This window comes from Eriocheir sinensis, chromosome 13, assembly GCF_024679095.1.
Source record: "Eriocheir sinensis breed Jianghai 21 chromosome 13, ASM2467909v1, whole genome shotgun sequence".
Taxonomy (NCBI): domain Eukaryota; kingdom Metazoa; phylum Arthropoda; class Malacostraca; order Decapoda; family Varunidae; genus Eriocheir; species Eriocheir sinensis.
In genome coordinates, this window is record NC_066521.1 from 8,007,458 (window position 1) to 8,021,435 (window position 13,978).

Below are 13,978 nucleotides of genomic sequence, written 5' to 3' on the forward strand. Positions count from 1 at the left end.
GGGCAGGGTGTCAAAAAAACTGTGCCAAAATACAACAGTTTGTTTAGAAGATATTTGCAGAAAACGATGCCTCACGGGGTCTGAAACGCTTAGTAGTGGTCAAGGTTGTTACTCGATTCATGTGTATGACTGGTTCACTCGTAGGGCTTCACTGTCCAGGCCGTTGACTCGGCTCGAGATGGAGAGCCTACTTCAGACAGAACGCTTCGAAGGCTCGCAAGACACTATACCTGCCTAATGAACTCCCTGGCTCCGTACTTTCACCAATTCCGTTAAGTCAATTTCTCCAGTACCAGACAAACTCAAGATGCTCATCAACTACATCTCACCTGAAGCTTACTCCCACATCATCGACTGCACTACTCATGAAGAAGCCATCAAAGTTATGGAGGCTGTGTACGTGAAGCCAAAGAATATCATCTTCGCCAGGCATCACGGAAACAGCTACCTAGTGAGTCCATCAACACCTGCTTGTTATCCCTGAGCTTCTGGCCAAAGAATGCGAGTTCAACCAAGTAACAGCTGATACCTATTTGCATGAACCCATTCGTGATACCTTCATCACTGGTCTAGCCTCTCCTGTCATTCGTCAGAGACTGCTAGAGAAAGAGACGTTAACACTTAGTGAAACTGCCCAGCTTGCTCGAAGCCTCGATAATGCACAACGCAAGGCTGAAGGGTACTCGGCTGGCAGCCATTATCAGCCGAGGCGTGGAGGAAGGTAGGTGTGAGCCTGCACCGAGCATCCCAGCTGTCACCCGCTGTCACTGGCTGGAGGAGTCGGAGGCAAGTTGTTAGTGACATATTGAGGTTAGCATTATTAACTGAGGGACAGGAAGCCTTAGCAGCAGTAGTTTTTACAGGTATTGGTCTATTTTGGCTAATCCCTCAAGCCACAGGGGCCTATTTAAGGGGGGAGTGTGGGTATGACCCCCTCCATACCCCTGGAAGTTTCACTTAAAATTGGCTTATTAATGCGCTTGTCTCGTCTCCTAACTTGACTCAGTGACTGCAATATTTTCATTAGTGATATGATAACGATCGCACAGGTAACCATTATAGCGTCGGGTAGTTAAGTGGTTGTTGGGCTTTCCTCCCATGAGTGTAGACACTTGTTAACTTCTTGGTGATGGTTACCCTGACATCAATACAAGGGGAACGCATTTTTTTTTATTATGGTTACGAGATAGTGACGCTGTGGCTGTGTTGAGGCGTATGCCACTTCCCTATTCCTTATCTTAATTGATGCTCGTGTTGGCTCGGGGAACAGGTCATTAGTAGAACCCGCTAGTTAGGTGGCTGTTCAAGTCTGGCTCCGCCGAATACTGCAATGAAACGCTTGTTGACTCCGTTAGGACGGATTTGTGGCCAGTTAAACGTGGTTAATAGTACTCCGTTAGGACGGATTTGTGGCCAGTTAAAAGTTGTTAATAGTAGAGTCCATAATTTTGACATGCAGTGTTATCCTGATTCTAAATATCACGCATACTCATACAACTACTACTGCCACAGTTATTTATTATTATTTTTTTTTTTTTTACAGAAAAGGAGGCAGCTCAAGGCTTAAACAAACGCCCGCAATGGCGTTGCTCCCGCAGACAGGTTGTTGATTTCAAAATAGAGACCAGTGTCATTAGGAGTAAATCTAAGTAAATTAACATACTTATAACACGGTTTTATTTATTTTATTTTCTATTTTATTTTATTTTTTATTTATTTTCTTATTTTAGAACTTCAGCATTGCGTTTATCCACGTTTTATTTAGTTTTTTTTTTAGTTTCATTGACAGTGAGTCATTTGTTTTTAACTGGTAAACGAACTTGTTTACTTCCAGTAGTTACACGAAACGGCCCAACTGCACTTCACGGTCGACACACCAACACTCATTGTGCCAACACTCAGCACCCTCACGCCAAAAACACAAACGTCATCGTTACGCAGTGGATCTCCTCTTCACATGTATACAAGCACATAATACTTACCTTTATGTACAAAATTGTAGTCGCATTGGCACACCTACACCATACACTGTCAACGTAGGTACTTGCAACACACACAGCCAGTAATACCAAACATACTATACCAACGCTGGAACAAACCAGCACTCATAACTTAAACGCACTGTACGTGACTATTTAACAGGCTTCGACAAGTATTTGATTGCAGCACAATACTCATTCATAAAACGTATGCACTCACCGGTGCTACTTTAGCGTGCGCTCTGCCGCAGTATGTGTAGTCTAAACTACATAATGTCTGACCCGTCTCCTGAGACCATCTGATTATGTATTGGAACCAGAGTGTTCCTGACCCGAGTAATGACATGACCACAGTCACCGTTGTCTATATTGTTAGATATCACCTGTCTGCAGAGACCAAGTTATGTTGTCTTGTCACTTGAGGGCTCCTGACACAATCAATCAATCAACGGGGGCATACACCGGGGGGCGCGTCGCCTCGCCCACCTTACGACGCCAAGCCCGGGGGTCACGCCGGGCGAATCTCCATGCAGCCCCCCTTCCCACCCTGAGTACCTCCTGGCAGGATCTATCGACTTGCTCAAGCCACGAACTCCGTGAGCGTCCCCTTGGTCTCCTCCTCTGAGTTCTCTCTTGCAGAGACAACCCGATGAGTAGGATCAGCTTCAGGGCAACGTGCCACGTGCCCGTATAGCCGGAGTTGGCGTTGACGGACATACAGGTAATATATGTCGAATCAGTCTCATGGAGTAGTCGCCGGTTTGACACAGTCATTCCAACGATATCCTATGATTCTGCATAGACATTCATTACCAAAGGCATTAATCCGCCTCACTAAGTCCCCATATAGTGTTCGTCTCACAACCACAAAGACAGGGAGCACAAGGGACTTGGATCCGGATCTTCGTCCTTCTGCACAGGTATCGACAACGCCATATAGCTACTCGTGCTGAGCGAACCCATAACACCGTGGGCCAAGCCAATCCGCCGTAAGACTTCCTGGCGAGACGCCATTATTATGAACTACGCTTCCAAAATACATGAAGCTTTCTGAGATCTTGATGTCCTCGTTACACGCATGAACAGACTGTACAGTTTCATCTAGCAAGCCTCCAAACACCTGTGCCTTGGTCTTGGCCCAGGAGACCTGAAGTCCCAAAGGCTTCGCCTCCGTGTAGTGCCTCGAGAGCCATCACCAAAATCTCCTGCTGTAATGCGGGGAAAACTGAGAAAATCGATAACCTGTAATAACCAATGTGTTGCTTGTGAATTAGGTGATGGTGCGGCAGGGCAGACATTCAGACAAACAGACGAATCAGTGACGGGTCAGCATCGCGTGGGTCTGACTCATAGTGAAGATGCCGAGGGTGGTTAAGTTAGGTTTTCTTTTACGGGGAACAACGAAGAGGAATTTTTCACCTAAGTCACGTGGGAGAGAGGAACAGCTGTCTCTGAACTCCTGAGTTAGCGGAACAGGCCAAGTATCTGTAACTACAACCACCGTTCGGTGCTAATTAGCCGGCAGCTACGCCGAAGGGGGGGGAGGAGTCGAGTTAGGGAAGGCGCTGAGAGCTGCATATTCAGTCAAGCCATCGCCTCTCCTCCTGACAGGTACGTTAAGTTAATTCCAACGGACAGTGATTATTTAGTGTGTTAAAATGTTTGCATGTTATTATACCTATAACGGTTAATGCAGTCAAGCCTCGCCTCTCCTCCCGACAGGTTCCCTACTGACTGGGCGGTTACCCCCTTGTTGTGTTAGTATGTAAGTTCCCCCTTGTTGGGCTTCCATGCCCACCCTCTGGTGTCCTAGGAGCACGAATGTCTCATCCCATGATTAATTCAGTAATAGAAAAAGATAATTATTCTTGTTAGTGTCATTTGTTTAATCCAATGCTTGTGGGGACTCATGACCACCTCCTTGGTGTCCTGAACCCCCATGACTACCGTGCTCCCATGATCAACCCTGTGAACACATATCGGTGGTAGGAAATATTTCCAGTAAGAACCATGTATCATTGAACCCTAATTAGGATAACTTAATTGTTATTTAGCAACGGTTAGGTGTTTAGGCTATGGCCAGTGTACCATATTGTTATGCCGGACGTGTTACTTGGGTTCCGTGTCGCCGTCAGGAGACCATGGAGGGAGATATGATGTAACTTGCACAGTTTTTTCTGTTAATATCTTTTCTTTAGTTAGTAGTACACCACTCTCTGACTCTTCACTTACCCACTAGCTTAATGACTGGGACTGACTCTCTCTCGCCCTCTCTCTCCTATATATATATCCAGAACAGTCTAATATATTACGGTATATTTCAGATCACATCAGACATGTAAAAAAAAATGCATGTTAGTTGGCAACACTTCCTGCCCTGGTGCCTGCGCCTGGCCGCGGGCGCGGACGGCCCTCCCTCCCCCCCTCCCCTTCTCCGTTTTCCTTCTAGCCTCTCCGGGCTAGGGTCGCCGGGGGCAGCTTCCCACTATCCTGTGATCCCCCCGATCACACGTCTCGAATACACACTTAACTATGTACAAACATAAGAGAATTAATCAAAAAATACATAATAATCGTGCGCTCGCTGTGCGCCTGTTGTGTCTCTCTGTCTGTTCGTTGCCTCCTCGCGCTCGTCGTCTTCTTGGTGCGCCTGTCGTCATCCGCTTCTTCTGGGTTTCCCTGGAACATCTGCCTGCCGAAGCCGGGAGGTTATCTCTGAGCTCGGCCTCGAGGCAGTCGTCGTCGACCGTCGACGTCCTCTGGTGTCTCTGGTCGTTTCGTTTGGTGGGCTGTGTCTGGTTGTTAGTGTGGTAGTTCCCGACCGTGGTACTCCATAGGCGGTTGACGGACGTCGCGACTGGACTTTTCTTTCTTTTTCCTTCCGATCCGGTAAGTCACGCACGTCGAGAGAGTCGGAAGTCTCGTCTTCCCTTCCTCCCCTCTGCTGTTGTAACTTCTGTGACTTCTCTTCTTCTGGTTGTCTTCCCACTTTGTCTCTGTAAGTGAACCTCACGTGGCTTTTGCCATGCCCCCACACCGCGCTTCTCATGGTCTTCACGCTTCCTTCGGTCCTCTAGTTGACGGGCACCCACCTCTTCCAGGCTTCCTTCCATCCAGCCCGGCAAAACTGGAGGCGTCCTTCAGAAGGCTTTTCCCCAGGGGCCTTCCTGTCAGTAGGTCCACCGGAAACCACAGCTCACGTCCAAAACACGGTACCAGCACTACGGTGCGGTGAATACCCCTGTCGTGGGAGGCAGGCAGACCCAGCGCAGGACAGGCAGCGAGTCGCAAGAATCTCAGATGGATTGACTATTGTGCACTGCTTGGCCAACCCCCTCCCCACCACCCCACTTCCTGCAGAGATCCATTTGGTGGGCAGAGGGGTGCAGGGTGGTCTCTTTCTTGAGATACCCAAGGAACAGCAGCAGCACTGTTGACTCAAAAAATTCCTTCCTTCCCTGGCCGGACCCGGAAGGGCAAACGCTTGGCGAAAGGAAGAACTTCCTGGTCCTGCGATGGTGGTGGCTGGTTGGTTCCACTTCAGAGGCTAGGGGCTTCCCGGCTTGGTGCCATTTATGTCCTCCATGCCACAGGTTAGCCTGCCGCTCCTCGTCATGTCGGGCCAGGGTCCTGCTATATCCACTGCCACCTGTTCCATGGGCGCTACAGGGTGGCCGTTGCACGGGCACGGTGACGCTCTACGGGCCCCTTTCTTTGCACAGCACCTCAGACCACCGTGCCACCATTCTCCCACCCCTTCCCAGGCGACGCAGTCAGTTCAGTTACCCAGGTGTCCTCAGTGTCTTATGTCTAGGTGTTTCTTGTCGTGACGGACCCGTCGTCTTCAGCGTTCAGGGACGTCAAGACGGTGGTCAAGAGGATCATGACCCACAGCAGTGTCCCACTGCACCATCGTCGAGTCATCCAGAGAGTCTGCAAATGTCAAGTGTGTTTTGTTGGTAGGCTTTCAGAGGTTCTCCAGTGTTCAGCTTGGTAGGGCTTTCACTCCTCCCTTCTTTCCACCCAGGTTCTTGATCTACCATCCTCCTGCCACATTCCTCCCATCTCACCTCCCTGGTCTTTTCCCAAGTCTTCCCCATGGCGTGGTCGCCACCCTGCCAGTCATTCACCGGGTTCGTGTCCTTCTCCTGCAGACTGATTGCTGCCGGGGCAGAGTGGTCCTTCCCCGCCCCTCGTTGCCCATTCTTCTTTTTCTTCTTCGGTGTTTTCCTTGGCCATTCTTCCAGTCTCCTTTTTTGCCACAGGTTTCCATTCTTTCTTTCCCCAGGTCCTTCTTTTCTTGGCTCCCTCCTCTTTCTCTTCGCCACCTTCATTTCTGTTCTCTTCCTTCTGCTTTCCTTTCTCTCTTAGCAGCACCGTCCTTGAACCTGTCTGTGTGTGCCTTGGCGCAGTCTGTCTCGAACCCCAAAGCCGCCCCTCGAGTCGCCCCTTGAACAAGATCCTGAAAACCAGCTTGGTTCTCGACCTGACACGTGTGCAGGCTGTTCTCGCATCCATGTTCAGAGCATGCAGGTTCATTGTCAGCATGTTGGTTGCATGTGTTTGCTGATGAGGCTTCTGAGGCACAGATCATTGAATCATGCAGCATCCATCACTGAGCATGCTCTGCAGTGCTGGCAGCCCTCCCTTCCCAGCTGATGCTCCTTGTGAACCTATCGCGCCCTCTGCGCCTCGTCTGAACCGCCGAGACTCGCTGCTGTCCCTGTGCTCCCAAGCTGAGCCCAGCCTGTGAAGAGCCGTGCCCTGCCTCTGTCGGCCAGCCTGCTTTCTTGTCGCCTCCAGCTGCCCCTGTCTGCGCTGAGCTAAAACCCTCACCAGGCCGCAAATCAGCCTCTTCACCCTGTTCAGCTGGCCCTTGGGAGGCCCTAGTCATCAAACTCTGCCCATCCCTCAAACTCCCTCCCAAGAACACCCTGAGACAGGCGCAGACCCAAGGAGACCTTGCCATCAGGCGGAACCCACTGGGCGAACAGACTGCGAACACTGCTTGAACTGCGGCTGGCGGAACTTGCAGGGTTCAAAAGCAGGACAAACTCATCTTGGCACGGTGTCCCTCAAGCAGTCTGGCAGTCTTTTCCCTTCAGCACCCCTTCATCGTTCACTGCACGTCACGAAACTGTCAGTTCACCTTCACCTTCCTTCTTTCACTTCTCCACAAACTTGCTGTCTCAGTTCTTCACTTTCCCATGATCTCTGTGTCGTCTCTTGTTGTTTCTTGTCTGTTCTTTCTCCCAGTTGTCATGTCGTTGTTCCACTTTTCTTCTGTCATGCTTCTTCAAGTTTTCCTTCTGATGCACTTTCATCTTGTAGTGCTTCCTTCTTGTAGTTGTAATCTTGTTCTTGGCTGTGTTTTTTGAGTCTGAGTTCTTGTTCTTGTTGTTCTTGTTGTTCTTGTCTTGTTTTGAGTTTCTGAGTGTTTGTCTGCTTGTTCTCTTTTTCTTCTTGTTGTTTGCCTTCTGTTGTTGCTGTGCTTTTTCTTCTTGTTCTTGCTTCTTGAGTTCTGCCTTTCTTTGTTGTTCTTGAGTTTTGGAGTGTCTTCAAAAGTTCAGTCAACATCAGTCAAGTGTTAAGTTCAGTCAACATGTCGTCCTAAAAAAAGAAACAACCTCCTCGGCTCACCAAAACACCTACAACACTACACACAGTTTGACCGTGTCAGTGTTGCGTGTCAGGGAGATATAAACGAGACTTACTTTTAGGAGATATTCTAACACTTTCTGTAGTACAGTTTTCTCCTATAGTTTTCACTACTCTACACTTCACTCTGACTCTTCACTCTCGCCTCTTCACTTACCACTATCCAGATATTCTCTCTCGCCCTCTATCTCATATATCACTAGCCTATGGAATATCAGATAAGTCTAGATCAGAGTTGGATATGCTTCCTCATAGAGGCCTTGCCCAGTGGCCTGGTCCTGCCTCATTCCTGCCGTCCCGCCTGGTTGCTGCCTCCTCTTTCCTTCCCCTTCCGCCTCTTGAATATTTTCATGTAGTTGTAATAGTCTGAAGAGATGAGTGAGCCCTTTAAGGTGAATAGGAGTGATGACTGATAATTATTAATTAGGATTGATACTTCAGTAAGCTCGCTACCATTACCAACTGAATGATGAATTGTAAATATTAGTTAATTAACTTCAGTCAGCTCGCTACCATTACCAGCAGAATAATGAATTGTAAATAATATGAATAATGAATTGTAAATAATATTGTTACTTAACTTCAGTAAGCTCGCTACCATTATATACCAACATAATGTGAATAAACCTCATAAGTTAACCTTGTGTTGTGTCACCCTAACAACCATAACAACTATGAAGCTACACTTGATAGTAATATATTAAAACCAGAGTTGAAGGCAACATACAGCGACTCTGGGATTACTGCTTCATCGGCAAAAACAAGGTCAGTGACAATGGTATTGCCAATGGATGCTCCGCAATGACTCTGGTCCACAACTCTGTGTTGAAAAGTGATGGGGCAAGGACACAGCCCTGCTTCACTCCCGCATTCACAGGAAAGAAGCTTGACAAGCCTCTCTCCCACCCCCCACACAAACACACTTCACAGCACTCTGTCCCAGAATACAGGCCTATCAGCAAACCAATAGTCCGCGCAGGAATCCCACGGAATCGCAGAAGATACCAGAGTGCCTCGCGATGCACTTGAGTCAAAAGCCTTCTTGAGATCGACATAGACTGCAGGCATCCCCTGTTCTAACACGTTGGCGCTCCACCAGTACGCGAAGCGGTAGGATATGGTCAGTTGTTTATTTACCAGGCGTGAACCCGGACTGTTCAGTCTCTGCTGCTTCCGCAGCTGGCTGCGAATTCGCATCAACAATAGATGGGCAAGCACCTTGCCTGGCACACACAGAAGTGTAACACCACGGTAGTCAGTGGCGGCACCAAGGGGGGGCTTGGCCAATAATGAGCCAAGCCCCCCCAATATTGCTGCCAGAATTACGGGCTTACAAAACTCACCTGATTTACTAATCTATTGATCACAACACCTGCATTGGCCAGTGCTACGAAAGAGCTGCAGTCATGTCAGGGCACATCAGTGGTGTACAGGAGAGGTTCAGGAGAGAGGTACCACAGGCTGTGTATTGTCCACTATTATGCTCACAGGGTCAACCTCGTGCTGGTTGATTGTGTACACAATATCCAGGCTGCAGCAGAGTTCTTTGTGGCTATACAGAGCTAGTACAAGTTCTTCTCTACGTCAGTAGTACATGAAGAATTTCTAAAGGTGCAAAAAAATTGGATCCCACAAGGCAGCACATAGAGTTGAAGCAACTGTCGGACACAAGATGGGCATGCCAACATAAAACTTGTCTGGCAGTGAAAAGAACCCTACCTGCCATAGTGACAACCTTGAAACGTCTCGTGGAGTCAGACAATGCGCACAGAGACACTGAGGCAAAGGGCCTCTGTATCCTGCTAGATCAGCAGTTTGTGGCAAGTCTGATGGCCATGGAAAAACTGTTGCTGATGACCCAACAACTGTCAGACCACCTCCAGTCACCTGACCTCCAGCTGGCCTCTGCAGAGGACTTGGTGCAGTCTGTCATCTCTGGACTCTCAGAAATGAGGACTGAAGCTGCCTGGAAGGAGTTAGAGGAGGCTGCTGAGGATTTGTGCAAGGCAGTTGGGATACGCACGGAGACTCTGCTTCCAGGTAAACAACGATCTGCTCCCAGACACCTGGATGAATTCATCATAACATCTAGTACAGGTCAGAGAGATGGAGCTACACCACCAAATGCCAGGAGAAAGACCTTCTATGCCACCATAGATAGAATGCTCAATGGGCTGACCAGGCGATTCTCATCTAATGCCTGCAATGTTCTGATGGGGCCTACTGCCTTGAACCCGAAACATACTTCATTTCTGGACAAAGAAGCACTGTCAGGAATGGCAGCCAATTATGGAGTGGCAGAGGATGATCTTGCAGTGGAGGTCCACCAATTGAAAAGACTCATAGCTAGGAAGAGAGACAAGGGCCAGGAAGTGTCCACACTACTGGAGCTCGCAGCCATGCTGGAGCCATACAAGGACCCCTTCATGGATCTGCATAAAATTGTCTGCATTGCAGGGACACTCCCTGTCACCTCAGCCGCCTGTGAGAAGAGCTTCTCATGTCTGAAGCTCCTCAAGACATACTTGAGGAACAGCAGTGGCAACAACCGCACCAGCAACCTTGCTGTAATATAAATTAATTCTAGGAGGGCCAAACAGCTGAACATTGATGCTATTATAAACACATTTGCTGCCAATCACCAGAACAGGTGCATAGTTTTAAAGTAACATCTTGATTTAAAGTTCTTGGGCTGTTTGCCTTCAGCCTCAACAACCGCCTGCAGACTCTCTGCGGAGAGCTTGACGTCGAATTCTTTAACGCCTGGAACGATTTCTACGGCCAGAGTAGACTTTTCCAAAGGGACCCCATGGGGGCAGCCAGTTTTGGAAGGCTCCTCAACAACGCCGTACGTAACGCCCGAACAACAAAAAACGACTCTCAGCCACGTCCTTCCATCCCGCCCGTGTAAATAGACACCTCACACCGCAACAGACTCGTAACATTGAACCCTCCAGTACCTCTATTACCAAGCTTCAAGATAACCTAAGAGTCCTTAGTTTCAATGCGCGTAGCCTAAGAAACAAATTTGATGAACTGCGATGTCTTGCTCTGACAGAAAACTTTGACGTAATTGCTATAACCGAAACATTTATCGACACCACTAATATTGATTTAAGTTCCGAATACAACATAGATGGCTACAGATTCTTCAACAATGATCGTGTAAACCGTCAAAAGCTACTTGCAACCTACTGACAAAACACCAAGAAACAGTAACGTTGAACATTTGTGCGTGCGAGTAAACATTGCAAAAGTCAATTTAAATATATCTGTCACTTACAGGCCTCCGGGGCAATCACTTGATGGCGATCTTGAAATGTACAGCGTCTTAAGGCAGTCACTTAATAACAGCGACTCACTGATACTAGGAGACTTTAACCTCCCCCATATCGACTGGGCGACACTGTCGGGTACAGAAGGTGAGTCCCATAGAATGATCGAATTTCTAGAGGAAAATTATCTAAGCCAAATGGTTTCTGACCCAACTCGACAAAATAACATACTTGACCTTGTTATAGCGACCCAAGATAACCTAGTCAGTAATGTCACGGTAGGAGAACACCTCGGTTCCTGCGATCATAAACTAGTGCGCGTTGACATTAGAGCTCAAACATCGGTGACTGAAAATAAAGTTAAGGTGCCCAATTTCAAAAGAGCCAACTTCGTAGAAATCCGACGAAAACTAATAGATATGCAACTATCAGATGACGGCAATGCAGAGGACGCCTGGCTAAACTTTAAAAATCACTTACTCACTCAGCAGGACACATTTGTCCCCTTGTGCGAGAAGCGAATTAACACTAATAAAAGTCCACCTTGGTTTAATAGCGAAATTAAACACTCAGTCAAGGAGAAAATTGTCTTACAGGTTAAAGAAAGACCAAAGCACGCCCGAAAACATTAGACTTTACAATGATGCAAGGCGACGAGTAAAAAGATTAGTGCATCAGGCAAAGCGTAGATATGAAGAAAATATTGCAGCCAACTGTAAAAATAATCCGAAATCCTTCTTCAGTTACATAAACAACAGAAAGGCGATCAGAAGTGGAATTGGACCTTTAACAAACAGCGACGGTGCACTAGTGACTGACAGCCAACACGTTGCAAACCTATTAAATAATTACTTTTCCTCGGTGTTTAATAATAACAGTCCTCCAACCAACACCACCAACACCAGTACTAATGTAAATCCCGAGCATGCATTGTCTAACTTTGAAATAAAACCCGATGAAGTCCTTAAAGCCCTCAAATCACTTAAAACAAATAAAAGTCCTGGACCTGATAAAGTATATCCAACTCTGCTGAAAGAAACCTCACAACCGTATTCAATATGTCCTTGCGACAAGGCATTGTCCCTTCAGATTGGAAAAAGGCTAACGTGACACCGATTTTAAGAAAGGAGACAAAAAGTACCAGGTAATTACAGGCCCATTAGTCTAACTTCGGTTGTAGGTAAGCTACTTGAGGGCATAATTAGAGACAAAATTGTGAGTTACCTTGAAAGCCACTGGGACTCAACAAAAGATCCTGCCTATCAAATCTATTAACCTTTTATAACGACCTCTTCACTGTTTATGACGTAACCAAATCACTGGACGTAGTCTATCTTGATTTCAGAAAGCGTTTGATAAAGTCCGCATCATAAATTACTTTACAAATTAAAGCAAATAGGTATTGACGGTCAGGTAAACCAATGGATCGCGAATTGGTTGAGCAACAGACAACAAAGAGTAGTGATTGACGGATTTAACTCAGAGTGGGCGCCTGTCACTAGTGGCGTCCCTCAGGGCTCGGTTCTTGGCCCAGTGCTCTTCATTATTTACATCAACGACGTGGATGTTGGACTCAATAACCGCATTAGTAAATTTGCAGACGACACAAAGATTGGTAACTCGTTTCTCACTGAAGAAGACAGTAAAAGCCTCCAAGAGGATTTGCACAAAATTTAATCTTGTTCTGATAGATTGTAGATGCCATTTAAATTATAAAAGTTCCAGTTCCTTCAAGTTGGAACGAGGAATAAAAGTTTGATTACGAAATGCGCGGCGTTAAAATCAAAAGCGTTAAATTAGTAAAGGACTTGGGGTTAAACATCGCGTCACACCTCAAATTCTCACAGCAATGCATCGATGCAGCAAATAAAGCGAACAGAATGTTGGGCTTCATTAAAAGAAACTTTTATTTAAGAATAAAGATGTAATACTCTCTACAACAGTTTAGTCAGACCCACTTGGAATATGCGGTACAGTTTTGGTCTCCCCACCATGCAAAGGATATTGCTAAATTAGAAGGTGTTCAGCGTCGGGCAACGAAAATTATCCCTTCCTTGCGCAACAAATCCTACGAAGAAAGGCTTTCTACCCTTAACATGTTCTCTCTTGAGAAACGTCGCCTCCGAGGAAAACTGATCGAATGTTTTAAAATACTTAATGGTTTCACGAATGTAGACAGATCAACATTGTTTATGATCGATGACACTTTGCGCACGAGGAACAATGGCGTAAAACTCAGATGTAGACAAGTAAATTCAGACTGCACCAAATTTTTCTTCACCAACGTTGTAGTGCGAGAATGGAATAAGCTCCCATCATCAGTGGTCCAGTGTAACACGATTGACTCCTTCAAAAATAAGCTCGACCGTCACTTCCTTCAACTTAATATCAACTAGAGTAGAAATGCAACGTTTTGGAGTCTTCTGATTAATGTAAAATCACTTAGGTTTAAGGACAGACCACCAAGTCTGGACCATGGGGTCTGTGTGGTCTGATTTTCTATGTAAATCTATGTAAATCTAACTTCTACTATTCTTCCTCAGATTGTATTAACTTCATACAGAATCATTCTTTTCTGCCATGTTAACTACGTACTTACACATGTCTATATATTTTATTTCTTCACTTTTTTGACATTTTGTGAAGCCCCTCCACATTTTACCCCAGCCCCCCCTCAGTCCCCCCAATGAAAATTTCCTGGCGCCGCCACTGACGGTAGTTGTTGCAGTCCTGTCGGTCCCCTTTCCAGATAGGGACGACCAGCCCCCTCTTCCAGTCCAGCTCCTGACTGGTCTATATAAAAGAACAACGAACACCCACATCACTGTCCTCCTTACACTGAAGCCGATAATATCAATATAACTCATTCTGCTAAATAACTGCAATGCTGTTAAGATTTCTACAGACGTGTCATTTTGACGGAGGGAACAGCAGCTGAATTTTTACGAGAAAAGTCTTCTGGATAATAAAAAAATTTGGCATTCATTTTTTTTCGTAATTCTGCAGTGTAAGATTTTTGTAGCTGAGGTAGACTGCATGCTGAATTGTAAATATGGTGATAGACCG

At 46.6% G+C, this 13,978-nt stretch overlaps 1 long non-coding RNA gene across 1 annotated transcript in view; it reads left to right on the forward strand.

The window, feature by feature from the left end:
- The first annotated feature begins 754 nt into the window (after positions 1-754).
- The window catches only part of LOC126997937 (uncharacterized), a 33,943-nt gene continuing 20,719 nt past the window's right edge, over positions 755-13,978 (forward strand). The window contains exon 1 of the long non-coding RNA XR_007752518.1: positions 755-810. This is a non-coding gene — a long non-coding RNA (uncharacterized LOC126997937). The remainder of the gene's footprint in view (positions 811-13,978) is intronic.